The sequence below is a fragment of the Schistocerca serialis genome, chromosome 1 (genome assembly GCF_023864345.2).
Source record: "Schistocerca serialis cubense isolate TAMUIC-IGC-003099 chromosome 1, iqSchSeri2.2, whole genome shotgun sequence".
In the NCBI taxonomy this organism is placed as follows: Eukaryota; Metazoa; Arthropoda; class Insecta; order Orthoptera; family Acrididae; genus Schistocerca; species Schistocerca serialis.
This window is the reverse complement of record NC_064638.1, coordinates 74,942,800-74,961,132: the sequence shown is the minus strand read 5'-3', so window position 1 is coordinate 74,961,132 and position 18,333 is coordinate 74,942,800. Positions and strand designations below refer to the sequence as shown.

The window sequence follows — 18,333 nt, the reverse complement described above, 5'->3', positions numbered from 1 at the left end:
GGTGTTCTTATCATAAGTTAGTTTAACTTAGTTTAAGTAGTGTGTAAGTCTAGAGAGTGATGACCTCAGCACTTTGGTCCCTTAGGAATTCACAAACATTTGAACATTTTTTTTTATAATCCACATAAAACTGCAATCAAGGATCTAAGAGTGAGACTGCAAAGTGATTTAATGATTGTGATTCTATCTTGACAGTCTCTTTAGCATAACAGATATCACACAAAGAATGGTTATATATATTTAATACCACTAGAGAAGAAAATTGCACACCCTTACGCCCCATACAAAGAGATGAACGTCACATCAGAATAGTCACATAAGAACTTTAGATGTATTCATGGAAGAACACTGAAACTACTCTACAAATTTAATCTGTGCCAAATCCAGACTCAAAAGTGGGCCCCTGCTTTCTACAAATGAAGCATTTATAACTTATGGCCTATTCCAACACTTCATTCTGTATCCCTCCTAATGTCTTCCTATTCTCATACAGATCTTGGTAGACTAGCACTATGGGCGAAAGGATTCAGTATTTAGCTATTGTCTAGAAGTTGTTAATTGCATTGATCAATCAAACCTCACCATTTGTCATTGCACACAAAAAGAACATGAAGGAATGGGATGGAAATCAGTAGATGGGATGCACTTGTACAGACAAACAAATGATTATAATTTCAGAAAAATTGGAAAATTTATTAAAGAGAAAGAGCTTCCTTTATTGAGGAAGTCAATAATGCACTGCTGCACCTCTGATCCTTATGCAAGCAGTTAATCGGCAAGACAGTGATTGATAAGAGTTGTTGGATGTTCTCAAGAGAGATATTGTGCAAAATTCTGTACAATTCATGTGTTAGGTTATCAAAATCCTGAGCTAGCTGGAAGGCCTTGCACATAATTCTCCAAACATTCCACTTCAACCAAGTCATTGTCGAGAAAGAGTCCATTGGTGTAGGGAGAATTTTAGTTGGGGTCAGCAACAATGGCCCACAGTGATGTTCTCTGATGAATCCTGCTTCACTGTGGTAAATGATTCTAGCCACCAGTTAGTGAGTTAGTGTGGAGACATGTTACATGCCACAGAATGTTCATGAACGTCATCAGTATGGCCTGCACATTATATTGTGGACAGGCATTATACACAATGGTTGAACACTGCTGCATAGCTTTGTGCAAGCTATCGTTACAGCACAGTGACATTGCAGGGAGATTACTCTGGATGATGTCCATCTGCTTAGGGGTGCAGTAGGCCCGGATTGTTTGTTGATGACAATACCCACTCACACAGGACTGATGCGGTATCCAACATACTGAACATATGGAATGGTTTGCGTACTACCCAGAACTAAACCCTATAGCACATGCCTGGGATGCTCTGGGCAGACATATTTCTGAACGAATACCCCGTCCCCAAACCATGCAAGAACTGAAGACCACGTTGAGAGAGGAGTGGGACAATATCCCCCAAGTTAATAGTTTGGTTGCCAGGGTGACAAGCAGTGTATTAACTACAGCTAATACAAATTTCTGTTTTGCTTTCTTCATACTTTCTATATTTATCAGATATCTTTGTTAGCAAATTTTCATCCTATCTTCTCACACACTCACATAAATATTTCCAAATAGTTTTGTTTGCTTCACCATAGTCTATCATGTTACTTCTTGAGGCAACTGGAATAGATTACTTCAGTGATATTTCGTTTTCTTCTGCTTTCTTTGAAGCAGCACAGTTGTTTGATGTTTACGTATCAGTTTCTAAGGCCTGCATGACCTCTACTTTCTAAGATGCTGAACTTCTTGCTTAATGTAGCCCAATAAGTCTCTCTGTTCTTAAATAAATTCACATAATGTACATTTCTCAGTTCCTACTGGGAGAATTAGTTTTTAGATTCTTATCTATGTCTATAGTTGGGACAACGTTCCTTGCTTTATTTCTTTGTTTGTTGTCCTCGGTGTCCAAGTACTGCGTTGCTACACTGGCTGAAAAATGAGTTGTGGAAGTAGAACATTGACACAGTTCTATGGCCAGTGCAATTCTTGCTTGACTGAGTAGCAAATTATAAAATGTGCCAGGAAAGAGAGTAAATAATCTCACAACGGTTTGTGATATGCGTAGCACAGAAAAGATCATAATAGTGTCTTGGTGTTTAAGGAGAACCAGAAGTCTACTGTAATTTGTCTCTATAAATAATGTTCTGTGGCTTACCATTTTCTGCATCTATGAAGAGATTTCTGGCTCTAAATACAAGTAAGCAGTCAACCTTGAGCAGCCTGTATGAAAAACATGGGGTGCCCAGATGAATACCTGCCACTTTTAACGTATATCTTTTGTGTGTGTGTGGGGGGTGGGGGGGGGGGGGGGGGGCCGCTTTACTGCCTACTGCGCGGTCATCAGCGCCTGCACAAAGTCCCAATTTATACACCGACCAATTTTTACAAAATCCAATCGAGCCACTGTCAAGAATGATGATGATGGAATGATGATGACAACACAAACACCCAGTTCCCGGGCAGTGTGTTCCCGGGCAGAGAAAAATCAGGGAATCAAACCTGGACCCCATGATCCAGAGGCACAGAGGCACCAATGCTGGCCACTGGACCACGAGCTGTGGACAACATTTATCCTTGAATCTTATTTCAATGATCCTGGCAGTATCACAACCCATTACATTTCCGAAACATTGTAAGTGCTGCGAAGTATTCTCATCCGCATTTTTACGGAACTTAGTGTTGACTTTGTCCTACATGAATATTTCTGTTGTCCTAGATTTACGTACGTAGTTATTTCATTTGTCAAAACAATTAAAAACTAATCTCTTCGCTAAACTGAATGCATTCATTTGATAGTTAACTTTTATAAATTTTTTAGTCACGTTACCCACCGCACGGGAACAGCAGTCACGTTGACCATACAGCGGGAACAGAATAAAAGGTAGCCTACGTGTTAATTCAAGGTACAGGCTTTCTCAATGACAAAGTTAATCTAAATCCGTCCAGATATTTCAGCGGGCCTGTGCAACACACACACACACACACACACACACACACACACACACACACACACACACACACACACACACACAAACTTTCTCATTTATAATATATTCGTACAATACTGAATCTCACATACTTTTTTCATTTACACGATTATACCCCAACAGAATTTCGTTAAGAATTGTTCCATTAATTTAAAAAATGGCTATGTTAACACAGGAAGCTAAAAATATTCTTAAAACAGGATCTGTGTACCATGTGCATAGCCGTTTCTACACCTGGATGCAATTTGAAGGGCTGTTCTGATTACAAAACAGTCGGCAGAGATCCCCCCCCCTTCCCCCGCCACTTCCTGGTGCGGCTTCATATCAGGGTCGGGAAAAACACGGCTATATTATCTGTGTTCGGAAACACCACGGTTGACAATCGGAAGGCTCACGACACCGCAGCAGCAGTGTCGCTCAGCCGCGGGTGTCTGCGTCGCAGTCCTGGGTTCGATGCGGCTGCGCTATCGACCAGGGTGCAGTGCGCCACAGCCCGAGCGCGCCGCTGTTCCCCAGCCATTAGCGCAGCAGGGCCAGAAATAGCGCCGCTCTGGCGGAAGCAGTTAAGAAAAGTATCTGCTAGACCTCGCGAAACCTTGGCGAGCTGCCGCGACTCTCTGCTCTCTCCATCGCCATCTGCCGAACTGTCAATTATCAGTGTCTGGCCTCAACTGGGTCATGTGTACTCACCAGAGCCGTACTGTCGTTTTACAGACTCCTCGGCTAAATCTGGGGATGAAGTCCTAAGGCGGGATATTTTGTGCTAATTACCTACCAAAACAAAAAAATTAGAGAACTTTTCAAATTAAACACCTACAATGCATCATTTACGGCTTAACACGTAACTGTAAAAAAAAAATTTACAGTACAACATACGATTTAATGAATTAATGATTTTTAAAATAATTGAAATCATGAAGTATTCAAAACGATATATTAACATCGTTATGAAATACAAATTAGTTGTAAGACATGTAATTGTAAGTAATTTACAGGGGCAGATGTGGACTCAAGGTAGAAAATTAAGGAGATGTAACCTGGCAAACTGAAAGAACTAGAGGTTTTTGAGAATTTCAGAGGGAGCATTTGGCAACGCTGGAGTGAAACACGGGAAAGGTTTATGATAGAAGACGAATGGCTAGGTTTGACAGATGAATTTTTTGCGGAAGACAGGATCAAATAGGTAGAAAGACAAGGCATAGTAGAAATCCCTGGTAACGCAGAAGATATTGAATTTAACCGGCGAAATGAGACAATATAAAAATGAAGCAGGCAAAAGGAAATACAGACGACTTAAAAAAATTGGACTAACACAAAGTGTACGTTGGAAATGTAGGAACACGCAAGGTCATACTCATCCTACGACTTGCCCTACGAGACAGATTCAATAAAGGCAAACATACGATTATAGCATTTGTAAATTTAAGAAAAGCTGGACTACATTCTTTGAAATTTTAAACGTAGTAGGGATAAAATATAGGTCGCGGAAGCCTATTTTTACAACTTGTACAGAAACCACTCTGCAGTTGAGAGTCGAAGGGAATGAAACAAGTTGTGAAGGAAGTGTTGTAGCTTATTCGCAATACTGTTCAATCTGTACATAGAACAAATTGTGGACAAAATGAAGATGATATTTGGAAAGGGAATTAAACTTCAGGGAGAAGAAACAAGAACTTTAAGGTTTGCCAATGATATTGTAATTCTGTATGAGACGACAAAGGACTTGCATGAGCAATTGAACGGAATAGGTGGCGTCTTGAAAAGTTATTATAAAATAAACACCAACAAAAGTGAAACAAATGTAATGTAAAACGCAGCCTGTCAACTGAAGAAAAGCGTTTCTGAAACGGGAAATTTATAAATGTGTAGTAGAAATTTTGTTGTTAGGGAGTCTTTTGTGAAGGTGTTTGTGTGGAGAGTAACTTTGTATGGAAGTGAAATGCGGACGATAAGCAGTTCAAACAAGATGAGAATAGAAGTGTTTGCAATGCGCTGCTACAGAAGAATGATGAAGATTAATTAGGTGGGTAGATCGAGTAACAAATGAAGAGGTACTGAATCGAATTAGGAAAAAAAGAAATTTATGGTAGAAGTTGACCAGAAGAATGGATCGGTTGTAGGACACATCCTGAGGCATCAAGGAATTATAAATTAGGTAATTGAGGGAAGCCTGGGTTAATAACTGTAGAGGGAGATCAAGGCTTGAATAATGCAAGTGGGTGTAGGTTACGGTAGTTACGCAGAGATGAAGGCGCTTGCGCAGGACAGAACAGCGTGGAGAGCTGCAACACACATCTTCAGATTCGAAACTACAATAACAAAACAAAAGCCAATATTTTTTCAAAAATTGGGACTGAAGTCCTTCCAAAGTTTGATACTTCAATTAAAAAATAGTATGTTGCAAACTGTTAGCGAAAAGTTCGTTAAGCAAACGCAAGAGAATAAGAGGAATGTATCAATCAAATTTTACCCGTATTTAATTTAAATATAAAACTTTCCCATATAACTAGCCTGAAAATGAACGTTTTAAATAATCTTATTGGCTAATTAGTTTGGGCGTACAATTCATTCTAATAAAACTATATGACATATCTTCATAACGCAGCTGTCTCATCGTTTTGAATACCGGGTGAAGCCAAAACGTCGAACCTATATTCTAGCAAAAAGGTTGAAAGCGTTTTCTTTGTCAGTTTCACAGTTTTGAAAATGACCTTTTTCAGATGCTGTTTGTGATCGATCAAAAGTGTCAGGCACACACACAGAGCTATCACGATCTTAAAACAGACTTTCACTTGTTACGGGTACTGACTTTAAAGACGTGAAGTATGAAAGAAATCATTGGTTTTCCAAGAAATCGAACGCATTTGAAACTACCAGAATTCCATTACCCATTCTTTTAAAATTCCTTTGCCATTTTACCAATTGAAGTACCATATCTGTTGCTGAGCTCCACTGGGAATACGACGCTAGGGATCGCGAAATATAAAAAGTGAATACTGAATTGATACGTATCAGATGTCCACTGAAAAACTCAGCAGAAGAAGCCAATACAAAATAATGGCGTTTTCGTTTTTTTTAAACAATTATGGTGGTGGTGGTGGTTAGTGTTTAATGTCCCGTCGACAACGAGGTCATTAGAGACGGAGCGCAAGCTCGGGTTAGGGAAGGATTGGGAAGGAAATCGGCCGTGCCCTTTCAAAGGAACCATCCCGGCATTTGCCTGAAACGATTTAGGGAAATCACGGAAAACCTAAATCAGGATGACGGGAGACGGGATTGAACCGTCGTCCTTCCGAATGCGAGCCCAGTGTGCTAACCACTGCGCCACCTCGCTCGGTAACAATTATGAGGGGGCCCGCAGTGTAGTACTAAAAAAGGTTTTCTTCTTTCTAGGTTGCAGGCTTGAGATAGCCTGCGTCTAACTAAACGCAGCCGTGATTCTAACAAATTACAATCGGTATGTGAGGCGGCAGTGCAGGAAGTAACGACCTACTGCGCATTCCCGCCATGCAGACTGATGTCTGGCTCCTGTCCAAGGTCGAGTGGTTTCCTCAACGTTTTGTTTCACAGTTTGTGCTTGCCAGTTTAAACATTTTACTATTGTGCTTTCTATGACTAAAATAAACTGTATCTTACAAAGTCTCGCAGACTGCGAGGCTAGAGGTGTTCAACAGCTGAGGAGAGGTGGAGGGGGAGGAGAGGTGAGGGGGAGGAGGGGTGAGGGGGAGGAGGGGTGAGGGGGAGGAGGGGTGAGGGGGAGGAGGGGGGAGGGGGAGGAGGGGTGAGGGGGGAGGGGGAAAGGGGGGAAGGGAGGAGGGGGAAAGGGGGAGGAGGGGAAAGAGGGAGGTCGCGGAGAAGGGTGAAGGCGCGGGGGAAGGCAAAGGAGCCCAGCAACAACTCATGCCAGTTTCGCGGTGGCGAAGTACACTGTCCTGTCGGAGGTTCGAGTCCTCCTTCGGGCGTGTGTGTGTGTGTGTGTGTGTGTGTGTGTGTGTGTGTGTGTGTGTGTGTTGTCCTTAGCGTAAGTTAGTTTAAGTTACATTAAATAGTGAGTAAGCCTAGGGAAGATGACCTCAACAGTTTCGTCCCATAGTACTTTACCACAAGTTCCCTACCACACTGCGTGACAAAAAAGGTGAAGCATCCACAAGACATGGTCGGATTTCTGCGTAACATCGTACATGTACATGCAACTGTCGGTTAAGTAAATGATTTGGAGTTGCAATTGTCTGTATAGGGTAGTAAAGCTACCAGAGTTCATTACTACTGTTCATGTTTTGTGTTGTTGCCAGTCCTGATGGGGGTATATGGGGCGTGAACAGAGTCACATGTTCAGTGAACACCGTAAAGAAAGCGAAGACGCCTCGTATTCCGCTGAGACAGGTTATCAGCACTGTGGGTCTCCATTCAGCCAGATGGCCGAATAGTACAACATCCCGATTTGTGAGACAGTGCGCCGGCCGCGGTGGTCTAGCGGTTCAGGCGCTCAGTCCGGAACCGCGCGACTACTACGGTCGCAGGTTCGAATCCCGCCTCGGGCATGGATGTGTGTGATGTCCTTAGGTTAGTTAGGTTTAAGTAGTTCTAAGTTCTAGGGGACTGATGACCACAGATGTTAAGTCCCATAGTGCTCAGAGCCATTTGAACCATTTTTGTGAGACAGTGCCCCGATGTTAGACAGCGTGAGAACATGGCAGCAGGCATAGTCGTCCTCAAGGTTCCAACTGACCAAGTCTGCTACCACAGGATTGCCGTATTGTGCACCACGCACGTCGTAACCCTTTCACATCTCCATCCGCCGTCCTAGAATGAGTAATGGGCTCCCTGAACATTCTGTGTCATACTGAACCATCGGTCGCAGATTAGCAGCAGCCGGAATAGGGAATTATCCTGCCATGGGCCGGCTGCCGTCAACAACAACATAAATAGCTGTGTCTGGAGTGGTGCCATGACTGGGAAGCACGGAATGCTGATGAATGGCTTTCCACTGAGTTCAGCGATTAATCACACGTCCGCATGAGCCCGGATAACCGTCGTCGGTGGGCGTGGCTGAGATCTGGGAAGATTTCCCCTTCTTCAAATGTTTTGAAGAGGTACTGTGTTGTTGCTTGCGGCATCACAGTGTAGGATATGTCCTCAGGTCAGGGAAGTCTGACGGTCAACAGCATATAACTGGCATCCTGAGCCTCGCGTGTTACGTCTCTTCCGATTGTATCGAGCTGCCATTTTCAACAACACAATGATCGTCCACGCGTGGTACTTGTAATTATGATCTATCTGCGTGACGTTGAGGCATTTCCGTTGTCAACAAGATCCCCAGATCTGTCCCCAATAACACGGACGTCATCTCCATCCCAGGGCCAGTATCAAGGATATCAAAAACGAGTTACAACAGTTGTGGGCCAACTTCCCTCAGGAGAGGATAGAACAGCTTTATGGCGCCTTTCCCAACTGAATCAGCGCATGTGTTGTAGTGGAAATGGAAGATTACGGAAGGTAAACCTCCCCTACTGGATGTACACCATCACTAAAATGGTCAGCGAGAGCTTATCATAAACTGAGAAAAACACATCCACTATTGAAGGTGAACCATCACGCTACTCGGCTAGGGAACTTGTGCAGTAGCATTTTATCCCGATTTATTAAGAGTGCGTCCAACAATGCTATCACGCATCAGTATGAATGTAGTTGTCGTCAGCTCGTTATTGTTATGTTATACAGCAGTGCAGTTATGGTTGACAGTAGTGCAGTTACGGTTCACATCAGTGCAGAAGTTCTACGAACATCTTAAAGCGGAACGGGGAAATCCCAGTTATAATTCTGTCTTCATAGGCAGAAATAAGTACGAGTCACTTATCAGCAAGGTTAAATCACTAAAATCTGGACGAAAGAGGGACGGCAAGTTTTTGAGGGGATATGACGTGCTGGAAGCGAATGGAGCAATCAAATTAATACAGCCTACAACTGAAGAAGGTAAGATTAAATACTATGTTTATGATGTTGATCTGTGTGATATTCTGCATGATGCTCATGTAATGACTGGCCATGGTGGACGCGATCGAATGATGAAATGCTTGAAGTCAAAGTTCTGTAATATAGCATACAGAGATATCTAAATTTATCTAAGTTTGTGTGAGCCTTATTTACAAAAGAAAAAAATGTCAGAAAAAAGGAATAGTAGTGAAGAAAATGCAGTTCAAAGAGCTAAATTCCAGATGTCAAGTTGATCTCATCAACTCCCAATTGCAACCAGATGCAGATTACAAATTCGTAATGGTTTATCAGAACCACCTCACTAAATTCGTTGTTCTTACGTTACTGAAGTCCAAAACAGCTTCAGAGGTGTGCGGTAACATTATTTGACATTTTTACGTTGTTAGGATCTCTCTACTATTGCAGTCTGACAATGGTAGACAGTTCGTTAACAACATAACGAGCAGCGTAACTGAACTATGGTTGAATATTAAGATTGTCCACGGTAAACCTAAATACAGACAAAGACAAGGCAGCGTAGAGCGAGCAAGTCAAGACACAGAAAATATGCTAACTACTGGATGCAGGAGGACAACACCGCGGAGTGGAGCCATGCATTAAGATTTGTGCAGCTAATGGAGAATAGCGCTGTACATTTTGGAGTTAAAAGATTTCCGTACAAAGTGATGTCTGGGTGCCCTCCTAAACATGGTATGTCTTCTACAAGTTTACCTCCTGAAGCACCGATGAACGTTCACCCTGAGAATGACCTTGAAAATAGAATTAATCAAGTGAGTGCTAGCAGTGAGACGGGGATGAAACGTTGCAGATTAATGATCACAGTAAGTCTCCATGGCAAGAGGATAACTTACCATCAGTATCAGAGGTTGAGAGCAGAGAGGAAGAAAGTATTTCTGACAATAATGACCACTGCCTGATTGATTTAGACGAGTCAACTCGTGCTATTAAAAAACACAGAACTGAAGCATACAAGTGCTTAGAAGAACAAGCGCAAAGAACGCGGCAGTGTTCAGATCGCTGCTTTCCAACTGCGGCAAAGGGCTGTGCTGTGATTTCCAGTTCCAGACTTCGATAGAGGAAGTGGAGATGCTAGGTAGATCTTGAGTGTCGTCCTCGAGACAACGGCCAATGGTTTCTACTGAATCGGGACGAGAGATGGTGTGCTGAGCCAACTATACGCACGGTAATACATTGTTTGTTTTTAAATAATTGTGGAAGGGACAATAGGGCATGCCACTGCGGCTGCAACTACAACATTTTGTTTCAGGTTCCAGTTCAGTACTAACCCTCTAAGAATAATCTCAGAGGAGGAAGTTCCAGCAGAGAAAACTGTTGCCCTGAGGGCAGTTGCGACGTCTCAGTCGATGGGAAGCGGCCAGGGATTCTTCAGATGCAACTGTCAGCAAAAATGTCAGATCCAGAGATGCTTTTGCAAACACAAAAATGTGCTACGCAACTCAAAGTGCCATGGTGCACGTCCTTGGTGCAATAAATGAATTTTGCATAATATGGATATGTTTTCAAACTACAGGTGAAAAATGCCACTTTCGAAGTACGACTGTTTAGTTAAACAGTCATGGTTCACATTCCTTCCCGCAAGAGGTAAGGAATGTAAGTGAAGTTACACATTCACTAATGATAGTGCACTATCCCTTGTCAATGTGAATTGTTTGACAGAACTTGAATCAGTAATCCACTTTCACTAAATGGACCAGTGCAGGTGCACTATCACCAGTGATGCTATACTTTCCGCGAACCTTCCACTTCCACTGTAACAGCTGAAACCCGCAGACATGTACTAGCAACTAAGTTAACTATAGGGCCATACAGTAACATACGAAAGAAATACGAGAGAATGGTTTGAAATGTTCAACAGTGGGTGAATAAATGTCTGTGACGAAACTCTAAACACGACGTGGCAACCGAGTGATGAATACAAAAAGCAGAGATTGGTTGCTACAGTGACATTTTTGATGCGGCATCACACAAATGGTACCATCGTCCTTCGTTATAAAATTGTTACTAGTGGTGAGACACAGTTGCACTGCAGGGGCGACCCAGGGTTGAGTTGTTGGGAGGTCACAGTCTGCTACTTTCTCCTCCTCCTCTGAAGTGTAAATTGCTTTCATTCCAGCTTTTAATGTATCGTAGTTGCCTAGCGTTTTAATAAAAGATGTTTTAATGTCATAATACTTTGTTCTCTTAATACACAGTACATTGCTTAAGCAAAACTTTTAGAATAATAATTTAGCCGAAGTACGCACTCAGCACCATCAGTATTTCATTCATAGAAGACAACACGGCAATCAGACTTTTGTATGGTACTTCCCCAAGTTCGAAATTTAAGTATCAAATGGTTCAAATGGCTCTGAGCACTATGGGACTTAACATCTGAGGTCATCAGTCCCCTAGAACTTAGAACTACTTAAACCTAACTAACCTAAGGACATGACACACATCCATGCCCGAGGCAGGATTCGAACCTGCGACCGTAGCGGTCACGCGGTACCAGACTGATTTAAGTATCAATCAGCCTAAGCAAGTCGATGCAACTTTCAGAAATTATCGAGAAAACTGACTGTGATGTTATGAGCACCTTTAACACTTTTAAAGAAGATAGATTTTTCGATAGACAGCGTATCTGTGTGGAAGACGCTGCCACGTGGCCCCATGTTGTTCAGATCTCTTCGCAGATAACTTACCTGAAGACAGTATTTGTCGCAATAAAGTCGCAAGTGCCGAGCTTAACAGTCAGATGCCAACTACTTTAAATTACGGTGTAGTTCAACAGCTCTATTAAGGAAAATAAATGTGACATATCAAGAGTCAAAGAAGCTACAGAAGTAGCGTCGTTCCTATTGACACGACGTGGTCGAAGAAGATATACAGCTAACTGGAAGCTGAACTCAGCAGCTGGTCAAAAGTAATAGCATACCTACTGGCGGACATTGTTGTGGGGGTATGTCCAACCTTCGTCTCTACGGCGACTTGACCTCCCCTGAGGACACATTTCTGTGAGGCTCCATAAAATTTCGGGCGTGCAGCCGCATAAATTCGACTTCCGCTAATATTTCGGCTGAATACCGTCCAGCCATCTTCAGAGTGAGCCCAGGTTTCTGTGACGTTTCTGAATGTTTGTGGAGGGAAAGCAGCCATTCTTCCTCAAGAGCCGAAACCAGAGGAGGTAGTGAGGTTGAACGCTGGGGTCTGGGCCGAAGTCTACGTTCGAACTCATCTCAAACGTGTTACACTGGGCTCAGGTCGCCACTCTGGGCAGGTCAGTCCATTTCAGGAATGGTATTATCCTCAGACCATTGTCTCACAGATGCACTGTCATGCTGACACAATCATCATTTTCACACAGTTCCTCTAATGTACTCAGTGAACAGTCTCGTGAAATACACTCCTGGAAATTGAAATAAGAACACCGTGAATCATTGTCCCAGGAAGGGGACACTTTATTGACACATTCCTGGGGTCAGATACATCACATGATCACACTGACAGAACCACAGGCACATAGACACAGGCAACAGAGCATGCCCAATGTCGGCACTAGTACAGTGTATATCCACCTTTCGCAGCAATGCAGGCTGCTATTCTCCCATGGAGACGATCGTAGAGATGCTGGGTGTAGTCCTGTGGAACGGCTTGCCATGCCATTTCCACCTGGCGCCTCAGTTGGACCAGCGTTCGTGCTGGACGTGCAGACCGCGTGAGACGACGCTTCATCCAGTCCCAAACATGCTCAATGGGGGACACATCCGGAGATCTTGCTGGCGAGGGTAGCTGACTTACACCTTCTAGAGCACGTTGGGTGGCACGGGATACATGCGGACGTGCATTGTCCTGTTGGAACTGCAAGTTCCCTTGCCGGTCTAGGAATGGTAGAACGATGGGTTCGATGACGGTTTGGATGTACCGTGCACTATTCAGTGTCCCCTCGACGATCACCAGTGGCGTACGGCCAGTGTAGGAGATCGCTCCCCACACCATGATGCCGGGTGTTGGCCCTGTGTGCCTCGGTCGTATGCAGTCCTGATTGTGGCGCTCACCTGCACGGCGCCAAACACGCATACGACCATCATTGGCACCAAGGCAGAAGCGACTCTCATCGCTGAAGACGACACGTTTCCATTCGTCTCTCCATTCATGCCTGTCGCGACACCACTGGAGGCGGGCTGCACGATGTTGGGGCGTGAGCGGAAGACGGCCTAACGGTGTGCGGGACCGTAGCCCAGCTTCATGGAGACGGTTGCGAATGGTCCTCGCCGATACCCCAGGAGCAACAGTGTCCCTAATTTGCTGGGAAGTGGCGGTGCGGTCCCCTACGGCACTGCGTAGGATCCTACGGTCTTGGCGTGCATCCGTGCGTCGCTGCGGTCCGGTCCCAGGTCGACGGGCACGTGCACCTTCCGCCGACCACTGGCGACAACATCGATGTACTGTGGAGACCTCACGCCCCACGTGTTGAGCAATTCGGCGGTACGTCCACCCGGCCTCCCGCATGCCCACTATACGCCCTCGCTCAAAGTCCGTCAACTGCACATACGGTTCACGTCCACGCTGTCGCGGCATGCTACCAGTGTCAAAGACTGCGATGGAGCTCCGTATGCCACGGCAAACTGGCTGACACTGACGGCGGCGGTGCACAAATGCTGCGCAGCTAGCGCCATTCGACGGCCAACACCGCGGTTCCTGGTGTGTCCGCTGTGCCGTGCGTGTGATCATTGCTTGTACAGCCCTCTCGCAGTGTCCGGAGCAAGTATGGTGGGTCTGACACACCGGTGTCAATGTGTTTTTTTTTTCCATTTCCAGGAGTGTATGTTTATAGACTTCCGCATTTAGCGTTTTCAGGGCGAAATAACGGGACCACATCCTAAGCACGAAAACCATCATACCGTAACACCATCTCCTCCCACTCTTAACTGATGACACGACAGACGATGGCAGCTGACGTCCTCCAAACGTTTCATCAGTTTGCTACACGGTACAGCGTGATTCATCACTCCAAATCACTCATTCCCAGACATCTACTGTCCAGTTGTGTCGCTCTTTACATCACCTCAAGCATTGCTTAATGCTACGCAAATGTGTGCATTATGAGGAACCACTCGATCATTGTATCTCATTATACAGTCATTGTGGCAGCTGGACTGCTGGATGCAAATGGGAACTCAAAGAGTGAGTCCTTCCATTGTTTTCATGTGATGTTTTAGAACCACTGCCCACAATGCTATATAGTCCCTGTCCGTCAGCATATGAGATTTGCTTCGCGTTTCTATTTCACAGTCACATAACCAACAGTCGACTTGAATGGCTGTAGAAGGGTCGAAATGTTCCCGAGTGTCTTCGAATGATTACGGCCCAATTAAAATTACTTGGTAGCTGACGGCCGGCACCTATCGCTGCAGTGTTGCATTTACCGCTACAGTGTCGCCACATAGGATGACGGCTACCGTTCGTTTATAGGCGACACGCAAATACAACGGGTCACTTCACAAGTGATATTAATGTCCAACGCGGAGCAATGTTGGAAGCGGTCGCCGCGAAGTATGAAATAAATAGTAGATGCTCTGTCAACAGCTGGTTTTAAGTGACCAATGACTGAAATGCTACAGGTGACATGTTTTGTAAACTGATGTCTTAAGTTAACCACAATCTCGTCTTGTGGAACGTATTCGATAAAACGGCGATGAACAATTTACAGCAGAACTGAAATCACTATCGCCTTACTCACAGCGTTTAAGGCTAACCTCTACGTCTACGAGAAAATTCAAGACAGAAAATCAGACAATACGTTTGTTTGCACAGCCATCTTCCGCAGCAAAATTTCATTTTTAGCGGTAGAAGCAAACTGTAATTTCTCGCTGTCATTGGTTACCTAAATCTATCCTCACTCTGGTTACACGGTATATATACTAAGATGGTATCTGTTCTTTCGGACATGTCCGAAAGAACAGATACCATCTTAGTATATATAGTTAAGGCTCACCGGCCACTTGACCATCTTCTTCTTCTGTGCGAATGCACAAACAGTGCCCGACCTCTTACGGGAGTCGGCAACGCGCCGCGAGTAATGAGTATAATGGGCGGGGGCACTACGAATGTAGTGCGGGACAATACGTTCAGAATGTGGGTTTCGGGGGGCGTGCCAGAGATAAATCCCAGCAGTCGCACTATCCTCTGTGTCCTCGCTGGCTCAGATGGATAGAGCGTCTGCCATGTAAGCAGGAGATCCCGGGTTAGAGTCCCGGTCGGGGCACACATTTTCATCTGTCCCCGTTGACGTATGTCAACGCCTGTAAGCGGCTAAGGTTGTTCATTTCATTGTAAATTCTGGTTACACGGGTTGCCGCGTTACCAACCGGTGAGTAGTCCTGGTTGTCACACAATTGCAGATTATAAGTGACACAAGCAGATTGCAGACGAAAAAAGAATGGTAGGAAGAAAATTAAGAGCAAATAGAAATGTCAATAAGGTCATGAAAATGATGCGGCAGAGTATTAGAAATAAAAAAAATTATTTAAACCAGTTAACTGAGATGATGAAGTCTTTTCATTAGATTTAAAAAATAAAAAAAATTCGCTTCAATTTGAGGGGATGCGAACCTTCGACCTCTTACGCGTCAGGTTTATATGCTATGTGAATGGTTAATTGATAGCCTTCAAATATTCAGCTTCAAGCGTTGTCGCACGAAGCTTACTTAACGGTATAATTGACACTGAATCACGTCTCGGGCGAAAGGATCCAGTAGTGTTTGATTAGTGTTGTGTATAATACGTTTGCATTTCATTAGAAACATTGTGTGTGTGTGTGTGTGTGTGTGTGTGTGTGTGTGTGTGTGTGTGTGTGTGTGTAAAGGGGGTGGGGGGGTAGTGGGTGCTGTGGTTATCATGTGTGATGATATACGAAGTACGAGGTGCATTCAAGTTCTAAGGCCTCCGATTTTTTTTCTAATTAACTACTCACCCGAAATCGATGAAACTGGCGTTACTTCTCGACGTAATCGCCCTGCAGACGTACACATTTTTCACAACGCTGACGCCATGATTCCATGGCAGCGGCGAAGGCTTCTTTAGGAGTCTGTTTTGACCACTGGAAAATCGCTGAGGCAATAGCAGCACGGCTGGTGAATATGCGGCCACGGAGACTGTCTTTCATTGTTGGAGAAAGCCAAAAGTCACTAGGAGCCAGGTCAGGTGAGTAGGGAGCATGAGGAATCACTTCAAAGTTGTTATCACGAAGAAACTGTTGCGTAACGTTAGCTCGATGTGCGTTTGCGTTGTCTTGGTGAAACAGCACACGCGCAGCCCTTCCCGGACGGTTTTGTTGCAGTGCAGGAAGGAATTTGTTCTTCAAAACATTTTCGTAGGATGCACCTGTTACTGTAGTGCTCTTTGGAACGCAATGGGTAAGGATTACGCCCTCGCTGTCCCAGAACATGGACACCATCATTTTTTCAGCACTGGCGGTTACCCGAAATTTTTTTGGTGGCGGTGAATCTGTGTGCTTCCATTGAACTGACTGGCGCTTTGTTTCTGGATTGAAAAATGGCATCCACGTCTCATCCATTGTCACAACCGACGAAAAGAAAGTCCTATTCATGCTGTCGTTGCGTGTCAACATTGCTTGTTGGTCGTCCGTCAGCAATCGTGGCACCCACCAGGGATGACACTTTTCGCATTTTCAGGTCGTCATGCAGGATTGTGTGCACAGAACCCACAGAAATGCCAACTCTGGAGGCGATCTGTTCAACAATCATTCGGCGATCCCCCAAAACAATTCTCTCCACTTTCTCGATCATGTCGTCAGACCGGCTTGTGCGAGCCCGAGGTTGTTTCGGTTTGTTGTCACACGATGCTCTGCCTTCATTAAACTGTCGCACCCATGAACACACTTTCGACACATCCATAACTCTATCACCACATGTCTCCAACTGTCGATGAATTTCAATTGGTTTCACACCACGCAAATTCAGAAAACGAATGATTGCACGCTGTTCAAGTACGGAAAACGTCGCCATTTTAAGTATTTAAAACAGTTCTCATTCTCGCCGCTGGCGGTAAAATTCCATCTGCCGTACAGTGCTGCCATCTCTGGGACGTATTGACAATGAACGCGGCCTCATTTTAAAACAATGCGCATGTTTCTATCTCTTTCCAGTCCGGAGAAAAAAATCGGAGGCCTTAGAACTTGAATGCACCTCGTAAAAACAGCCAAACTCAGGATTTGGGATCCAAACACACCAAGACAGAAAGCCAGACAAGGAATTGGAAGTGAACAATTGTTATGGCAGTTCGGAAGCGGCAAACAGTTCGGGCGTGACGTTGCGCGCTCAGATTGGAGGAAAGCAGGTACAGCGCGTGGAGTGTCGCCTGTGAAGAAATTTTAATAGGGCTGTAATCCACGTCCGTAGTCAATGTGCTTTCCTGACCGACCTACTCTCCTTTTACTGCTTCTCCACTGACATCGCCTGGCGAGTCTGCCTCTTTTGACCTACAGTGGTCAGTTCTGCATTACATATCATCATCGTAAACTAAAGGCTATGCCTTGTCTATTTGGCCACGTCCCTCTCTCCATTGTCATCCTCTTCAATTATTCATACGATTTTATCCCCATATCTTCTTTGAAGTTATTAAAATACGTCGCTCTTCGACTGCCGCTTGGTTTTTTTCCTAAAACTTTTTCTTCAAAAAATTGTTCAAATGGCTCTGAGCACTATGGGACTTAACATCTGATGTCATCAGTCCCCTAGAACTTAGAACTACTTCGAACTACTTAAACCTAACTAACCTAACGACATCACACACATCCATGCCCAAGGCAGGATTCGAACCTGCGACTGCAGCAGTCGCGCTGTTCCGGACTGAAACGCCTAGAACCGCTCGGCTGCCGCGGCCGGCCTTTTCCTTCAAATACATTCTTTAGGAACTGGTTGTGTCTCAATATGTGCCCTATCATTTTTGATTTTCTTCTTCCTATATAATTTAGCAGCGTTCTGTTCTCATTCACTTCTCTTAAGACCTGTTCATTACTTTTTCTATCTACCCAGCTTGTTTTCGTCATTCTTCTCCATATTCACATTTCCATTGCTTCCAGTCTCTTTTTCTCTGCCTTTCCCAGAGTCCACGCTTCACATCCGTATGTTAAGACACTCCAGACAAAAGTTTTGGCACACCTTTTCCTACTTTCTAGGCTTATATGATTGTCTGTTAGTAAATTCCTTTTATTTTGGAAAGCTTGCTTTGCAAAGGCTATTCTTCTCTTTATATCTGTGATAAATTTATTGTCAGTGATTTTA

General features: G+C 44.3%; 1 protein-coding gene across 4 annotated transcripts in view; it reads right to left on the bottom strand.

Annotated features, from left to right (window-relative positions):
• LOC126461814 (protein yippee-like 2) overlaps nt 1-18,333 on the bottom strand; it is a 654,536-nt gene that overhangs the window by 12,611 nt on the left and 623,592 nt on the right. The gene's annotated exons all lie outside the window — the stretch shown is intronic.